We start from the raw sequence: 8618 nt of genomic DNA, 5'->3' as shown, positions 1-8618 counted from the left end.
CTGCAAGATGTACAAATATCGGGGCGCGGAAACATCCATTTTTGAACCTTCTAGATGTCCAAATTTTTTTGGGAAAATGACCTATTTGGACATCTTAGCCCTTAGGACATCTAACTTTTTTGGCTGTTTTTGAATACAAAAACATCCATGTTCAGAATGTCCAAATCAAACCCATTTGAATGTAGGAGGGGCCAGAATATTAATGGACTGGCCATGCAGACATCCTAATAGGGCAGTGAGAGACCTTAGGGGACACTGCTGTGAATTTCACATAAAGACTGCCAGGTACATATTTCACCTGAACTCCCTTTTAGTGTATGGTGAGCTCTCCAAAATTCCCCCCAAACCTACTATACCCACCTGTCTACCACCCCAATAGCCCTTATGGCTGCAGGTATCACCTATATGGCAGTACAGTAGCTACTGAGTGGATTTTAGTGTGCTCACACTTTCCACCATAAATATAGTGGCTAGAGTGTCTTATGGGCCTGGGTCCTTCTTTCTATATCGTTCACTAGCACACCCACCAGGCTACTTAAGACACCTCTGTGCTGCTCTACTAGGCTATCCCATACCAGGTGCTGCTGTTCTACAGACACAGGTATGTACTGTTTCATTTACATCTTTGGGGGTGGGAAGGGGGGGTCAGTGATCGCTGGGGGAGTATGGGGGTCATATTTTCATCACTCTACTGGTCATCTGGGTACCTTTTGGCCCTTATTTGTCTAAATGACACCCTGGACGTCTTGAAAAAGCTTTAATTATCCCTGTAAGATGTCTAAGTGCTAAGCTCGTCCAAACCTCTTACATGTCCTTTTAACATTTAGACATCCTGAAGGGTGAAAGCCCTGCAATACATCTAAAAAATTAGTTTCAAAAATTGGCACTTGGATAATTTGGCGATTAAAATATCCACATGCCGGTAAATTTAAACAATATAAAGAAATAAAAATCTCATTGTTATATGTTGTAACAATTGATAAAATTCAATAAAGATAAAATAAAAAAAAAAAATAAAATATCCACATGCCGATTTATGCCATTTTTTGGACATTTTTCTCTTTTGAAAATGAGCCCCATAGGGTCTTATTTTAAAAATCTCTATTTAGCTTTTCTGTGAATTGCAGTGGGCTTCTGTTTTGGGTTTTTTTTTTTTTGTGCGTCCTGATTGGGTACCTCATTTGTTTTGATTTTTATTGGCTGCCCTTCTATTGGCGTTATTTTTAAGTTTGAGTCACCATTGTGTAAGAATTTTGCGGTGGTGAATATGCAGCTGTGCACTTCAACCGCAGGTTAAATTCTAAGTGAAGTAGCAACAGGAACTGCTTGATCACATATCTTCCAATTTGTTTTTGATTTTTCTACAGATGCTATGCTATTACAGCATCTTTTCAGTGACTGCTCCTGAGGAAGCTTGATTATGAAAGAGGGCTCCATCGAGCTCACACCATTCTAGCTGGGTTTACAAAGGTTTGGACAAGTTCCTGGAGAAAAAGTCAATAGTCTCCTATTCAGACAGACACAGGGGAAGCCCATTGCTTGCCCTGGGATCAGTAGCATAGAATGTTGCTACTATTTGGATTTCTGCCAGGTATTTGTGATCTGGATTGGTCTGATCCAGTATGGCTATGTTTATGTTCATATGTATTTGTTGAGAATCACACATCCAATATTTGGCAAATATCTTTCTCTATTTATATGAGGAACTAAGCAATTCACCATCTATTTACTATATCCTCATTATATATTATCAAGGAATTTCTTTAACATCAACGATCTTCCAAAGTCTTCTGATATATTATGATTTACTTGAATGTTACATTGTTAATCCTTTCAAATGTCACTTTTCATTTCTCTTCTTCATACAGTCTTATATTCTGGTTATGGGATATGACCTCAGTGGCTACTTCTGTACAGAATAAATCTGTTGAAAGTACAGAATTTCAGTGTAGCTAGCCTCCTCATTGGTCTTATCCCCCTGCCTACCACTCAAATCTATTTCTTTATCATATAAAGTGCTTTTAGTAGTCATAAATAACTTAATATATAACTTAGCTTTAAAGTGCTTGCAGTATTAAAACGGGACTCCCACATGGACCCACGTTTCGCTAGGCTGTTTCAAGGAGATACCCTAGGAGATATAACAAAAGACAATCAAGTAGTTAGAATATCAAATATTCAACAAGCGTATCTCTACTCTAGCTTCTCTTACCATCAAACAGACTCGCAGCAAGTCTCTGTTTCATTCTAACATGGCGGAGGCGTCCTACTAGCTACTTTAAATATCTTGAGATCATGTGATTTTTTTGTTGCCACTTGCATATAAACCGCCATAGGCATTTAAATGAAAATTGGAAAGGTTTTTCTGACTGATGATGGCCTAATATTTACATTTGAGAACTTTGGTTCCTGATGTGGCACGAATGTCTGACGTCTTTTCCTCCCACTGTTATTAAAAATAACAAAGTTAAAATACTGTAGTATTGTAAGTTCAAGGTAGTAGTTTTGGGTTCACAATTTTTGATTTAACTTTGTTTAGTGAATCCCGTCCATCAGATTGAGTTTATGCAAATCCACTTCGAATTTGTGTAGTGCATTTACATCAGCACATCAGTTTGCATTTGCATAAAGCTGCTTTCAGTTTTCATTTCAGTATATGCATTGAAGGAATATACATCGAAGTTGTTATTGCCATTCACATCAGGACAGCAGGTTCTCAGTCAAGGTATTTGCTCAAATATGTTTTCACTTCTATGTGACCATCAAAAGAAGTGGCAAATTTTACTTTTTACTTTTCCTAATTAAAAGTACTGACTGTTAAGGCTGTAAGCCAGAATACCTTGGAAAACATACATAGAGTGGTATACGTGCGTGCTAGACATATACCTTATACATATTAGACGTCTGAATTTCCCTGGACATGTCCTCCTTTTTGAGGTCATGTCTGGGGTTCTGGATGACTTTTCAAAATCTGGGTCCGGGTTTTGAAAAGCTTCCTCGAAATCGTGTTGGGCAAGAGGGCATTTGTGCATGTGTGGATGCCCTCCTGCCCATCGAGAGCAGGCAGCGGGGGGTGGGGCTAGTGTGGGATTGGGGGCGGGACTAGGGCGGGAGTGGGTGGAACTGGGCAGGCCCAAGGTCCAGATTTTAGTAAAGTAAAATCTGGTGATCCTAATACATATACATATAGAGACTTTCCTTGGCTTGCCTCCTCTGCCAGACCCTGCTTGGCTTTTTGGATCCTGCCTCATTGTCTATCTGTCTGGTCTGCTTTCTCCTTCTTCGGCTTGCTGTAGAAGGTCCTGCTTTCGGCTGCTTCAGGGGACAGCAATCGGCTTCTTTCCTCAGGAAGCCCTGACTTGATTTGAGAACAAGCTCCGAACCACATAGGGAGGAGCGATGACAAATCGGCCGAAGCCTTGGGGGCCAATCGGCTAGGTGCAGGAGGGGGGGGGGGGGGGGGTAGGCTAGATTAGGGTGAGCGGAGGGGAGGTCGCCCCTTTCGATCCGGCTTCACATGAGGCGGACGCGGCTTCCCTCCCGCTCACCCTCAACACACTAGTTTAAAAAAAAAAAAAAAAATATTTAATGTAATCTCTTCACCTATTTGTTCCTCTCTGGCTTTGTGCCTGGAGGTGATTGCTATCCCGGGTAGTGGAGGGTAAGCACAGCATATGAGTCAACGACATACACCTTTACATTGCTTAGGAAATTGGGCATGTCACCTTGCTTGGACGGCAGGGAGGCCAGGCCCTGATCTTCACAGCAACGTACTGCTGATGAGAGGACACATCCTTGAACGGGATAGGTCCAGCGAGCAGGGGAAGCTGTTACGGCAACCCACATTCGGAGAGGATGAAGAGGCATATGCTGTGCACCTGATCATGTGGGGGTCATACCTGATTGGTTATTCTGCTCAATTGATGACAGTTGTGATGTAATAGTGCTGTTATGGCTGCGGCCTAATAAATTCCACACTAGTTGAAAACGCTTGTGTAGTGTCTTTGTTTTCCAGACCAAGGGGTAGAGCACCAAGTGCTGAGTGCACGATTTGTTGACAGGCTTCTCCTGAGACCAGCTTACTGTTCTACAGGACTGTTTTCTTTGGGTTTGATTTTTGTTTTATTTCTTTTATCTTCATTTTTTTCTATTTTTCTTGATTGTAATTATACATTCATTTTGTTGTCTTTTATTTTATCTTTTTTGAAATGTACCTTACTCTCGCACTTCCTGGACTTTTTATTCTCCTATATTCTCTCTCTTTTTTCTCTTGTTATACTTTTAGTATGTTAATAAATGTTTATTCAGGTGCTTTAGCTAGATTGTGAGCCTTTTGGACAGATAGGGAAGTTCCAAGCGCCTAATATTATTTATTGTAAGCTGCATAGAATTGCTGGATATGCGGGCTATAAATATTTAAATAAATAAATACCCCACATATAATTACTGATATCAAAATATTATGCAAAGATCACCATTCCTGTACATCCATTCATGTGTGTGCATGCCACACTGGGGCCGATTTCTTCACAGATAAATGATTGTGTCGTGAAAAGTATGCTAGATATTAGCCTATTGTCCTGTGCAATTAATTGCACACAGATCCCTCTACATTCTAATTAACCGTTGGCCTGTTAAGCAGATTCCTCTGCCAACTGCTTCTGTCTGATGTGAGCTTTGCACTCAACAGAATTTGATGTTATTTCAAATTCTGTTTGTTTGGATCAAAGTTCAGCACATGCGACACAGTTTAGACAGTCAGTCCTCCAAAAATTTATTTACACTATAGGTTCTATGCCTCCACCCATCTCAGTGTTAACCTAGGGACTCACCAACAACTGTGGCTGCATTTCCTCTGCTTGTCTCCGAAGAAAGCAAATTGTTTACCTGTAACAGGTGTTATCCGTAGACAGTGGGGGAACGCAGCCATACTTGCCTGTCCGCCATCCCCTCTTACCAGATACTTTTCTAAGCTAGTGACAGTTAAGGGGCGGGCTCCCCCTGCTTTGTTGAGCGGGTCTTCACTTGTCACATATTAATTGCATGTAGCAGGGCTTCCAAAAATCAGATTCACTCACTTCAATGGCCCTCCCTAGCTTACTCATAATTTATTAAGATTTGAAGGAGGTGTGAGAGCTGAGTTTGGAGAGCCTTGGTGAACCTAACACACAATAAAGTGCAGAAAAAGTCATTTATAATAATATAATAAAAAAAATAATCTCCTGCAGCTGATTGTGATTTGTGATGGGGCAGTTCTGCGGGTGAGGGGTAGATTTTTTTCAGTGAGATTAAGAAGATATAATTTATGCATGAGGATTTGTATTCTATGAGGACTGATTCTGGATGTTTATTTTATAAAGGCATTTAAGTGCCTATATTACACTTTGAAAGAACCTTCAACACAAGTGCCATGTTATAAAATTTGGTTTGACATGTGCACAACTTTAGCTAGTTAGTGAGATATTTTGGTTAGGTTTATGCATTTGAAAATTGATTTTAACCACATCAATTGTTTGAATATCAACCCCTTATTGAGATCAAAACAAAACTACTATGGCTCGGCCCACAATTAGATCAGCTACCCACCCTCATCCCACTTTCCTCTGGCACCACTTTGCAGCTTGAACACTCAAGCAAAGTTCTGGGCATCATCATTGATTCTAAACTGTCCTTTAACGACCACCTTAACTCCTTAGTAAAAAAAATGCTTTTTCAATCTTCACATGTTAAGGAAAGTGAGATCCTGCTTCCATCAACAACACTTTGCTGTCCTCGTTCAATCCATTATTCTTTCCAGACTGGATTACTGTAACTCCATCTACCTAAGCCTAACAAAGAAAAGCCTTCATAGACGCCAGCGGATTCAGAACACCGCGGCTAAACTAATCTTCGCAAAAAGCAAATTCGACCACGTCTCCCCGCTTCTGTCTAAGCTTCACTGGCTCCCAGTAATCCTTAGAGTTCACTACAAATGCGCCTGCCTAACCTTCAAGTCTCTACACGGCATCCTTCCTCCCCTTTTCCCACTATCTTGGAACTCCTCGAATCCCAACACCACCAGATCTACTCAAAAATTCAAACTATCCTTCCCCTCTTTAAAGGGCATATCCCATGCAGGAAAATTAGGGACATCCCTCTTCTTCAGGATCACCAAACTCAGGAACAGCTTTACTATCCCACTTTGGAGTCTGACCTCCCTCCAACTCTTCTGAAAACATTTAAAAACATGGCTTTTCTCTAAAATGTAACGACTTCTCCCTCTTCGATATACTAAGTCTCTCTAAACTTCTCTGTACCAAGTTCTTCTACTTTTCTTTGGAGTTCCTTTCTATATCAATTCCTGTAAACCGTGCCGAGCTCTACTTCTGTGGAGATGATGCGGTATACAAACTTAAGGTTTAGTTTAGTTTAGTTTAAGATATGATAACCAACCATCCTCTTTAAATACCAAACATGAATTTATTCAATAAGAGGTTGATATTCAAACAACTGATGCGGTTAAAATCCATTTTCAAATGCATAAACCTAACTAAAATATCTCACTAACCAGCTAAAGTTGTGCACATGTCAAACCAAATTTGAAAGGTTGGACTTTCCTGTGATCTCTTGTCTTTTCTTTGACTTTCCATAACATGTAAAACATTTTACTGTGAACAGGAAACATGGTGACACTGGCTATTCAAATTCCATATTACAGCTGGGATAAATAAAAAGCTCATCCGAGATTCAAGCAATTGTTATTTTCACCTAGGAATGATAATTGCAACTGCTTGACACTGACTGAAGAGGCTGATTGGGTTTAGGTCACTAAGAAGCTTATTTTTTGCACTTTGATTTTCAGGCACTATAATGCATTATAACAAAAGCAGGACAGAAAAGTCATTACACTGACTTGATTAATAAGATTGTATCATGCTGAAAGGCAAGGTAATTGTTTTACAAGCTAGTACTCAAGTTAAAGGTGCACTTAGAAATCTCTAGTTTTTTGCAATTAACAAAAGGGTGGAATAAATAGTCAACACTACTTGGCAAAAAGTCAAAGTTCATGGTGTAGATTGCATCTTTTCTCTGCATGTCTAACTGCTTTGAGGGCCATGAAAACACTTAGAGCTCCTTTTGCGAAGGTGCGCTAGGGCCTTAATGTGCTCAATAGCATGCGTTAAATTCCCGAGCGCGCTAGCCGCTACCGCCTCCTTTTCAGCAGGCAGTAGATTTTCAGCTACCGCACGCTATAGCGCACGGTAATTTTGTACGTGCGCTAAAAACCCTAGCGCACCTTTGGAAAAGGAGCCCTTAATCAGAGTGACCAAAGTAGAGAATGACATGGGGACAAATTTTTCCCCGTCCCCGCGGGAACTCATTTTCCCGTCCCCACGAGTTCTTTTCCTGTCCCTGCCCCATTCCTGCAAGCTCCGTCCTCATCTGCACAAGCCTCAAACTCTTTAAAATCATAATTGTTCAAGGCCCTGATTCTGTAGCGGCACCTGCTGCGTGCCAAACACCGACAGGTGCCGCTTACAGAATTGTGGCTCCTAAAGACTTTAGACACTGGAAATGTAAGCCAGGGTTTTACAAGCCTACTTTTCCGGTGCCCAGGGTCCTTCCTGAATCACGGCTAGCATCATATAGTGATGCCGAAGTCCGATGCCGCCCCTAAACATGTTCACTTCTGGGCTTTGTAATACATACAAGAGCTCATATAGATCAACTTCCCAGGACCTCAGCGATACCACTCAGGCCTCGAATGCTCTCATAGGCCTAGAGCTTTAAGTATCTGATTATCACTGGTCCATATATTCATCACTTTTAATATACATTCACTGGCTTTAAAGTGTCTTCTACCCTCAATAGCTTTATTTAAAGTTTAACATTTTAAACATGTCTTATTTAAAGAAAATAAGCACTTAGCTTTATCAGCTCGATACGCTCAGTCAGGGGCTTTAATCTGACATGTTTCGCAGATTGCTGTTTCAAGGATACCCTTGTAAGAGATAGAGTATATTATATTTTCTTCCCCACATCTCTTAAGGATAAATAATTATAATAGATTTTACTCGCCGACTACCCTAAGCGCTAAACAACTCTCTCACCAGCTCTTCCCCGAACCAAGGTGGCGTCAGCATCCTAGAGTAGAATTTAAATCCCAACCTTAACTCCTCCCTTCTTTCATCCTCCACCAATCAGACCGGTCAGACTGGTCACCAATCAGAAAAGGCTGGCTCATTCAATTTCCAAGTTTAAACCCAATCCATTTTTGTTCCCTCCAGTTCAAGAATTCTTCTAAGTTACCACTTCTGGGCTTTGGCACCACTAGTTGCCATGGATCCATACACTGGTCCCAGAGGCAGCATAGCAGCAGCTATTTATTTTTTGTAATGAGGGTTTACCGGTAATTGGGTTTTAATGACACCACCGATTATCATGCCACTTAAACCCAATTAAACCAATTAAATTAGGCAGCAGTAGGACAGTTACTGCTGCCTAACTTTCAGCGGTTTTTGTAGAATCTGGCCCATCAAGGCTACTTTTCTCCTTCATTTATACTTGCTTAGAAAACATTTTATCTTTCCAACTGTTCTCCTTTCTTTTTTAGTTCAAAGATTTTATTGATTTTAATA

This window comes from Geotrypetes seraphini, chromosome 12, assembly GCF_902459505.1.
Source record: "Geotrypetes seraphini chromosome 12, aGeoSer1.1, whole genome shotgun sequence".
In the NCBI taxonomy this organism is placed as follows: domain Eukaryota; kingdom Metazoa; phylum Chordata; class Amphibia; order Gymnophiona; family Dermophiidae; genus Geotrypetes; species Geotrypetes seraphini.
This window is presented reverse-complemented; position numbering follows the sequence as displayed.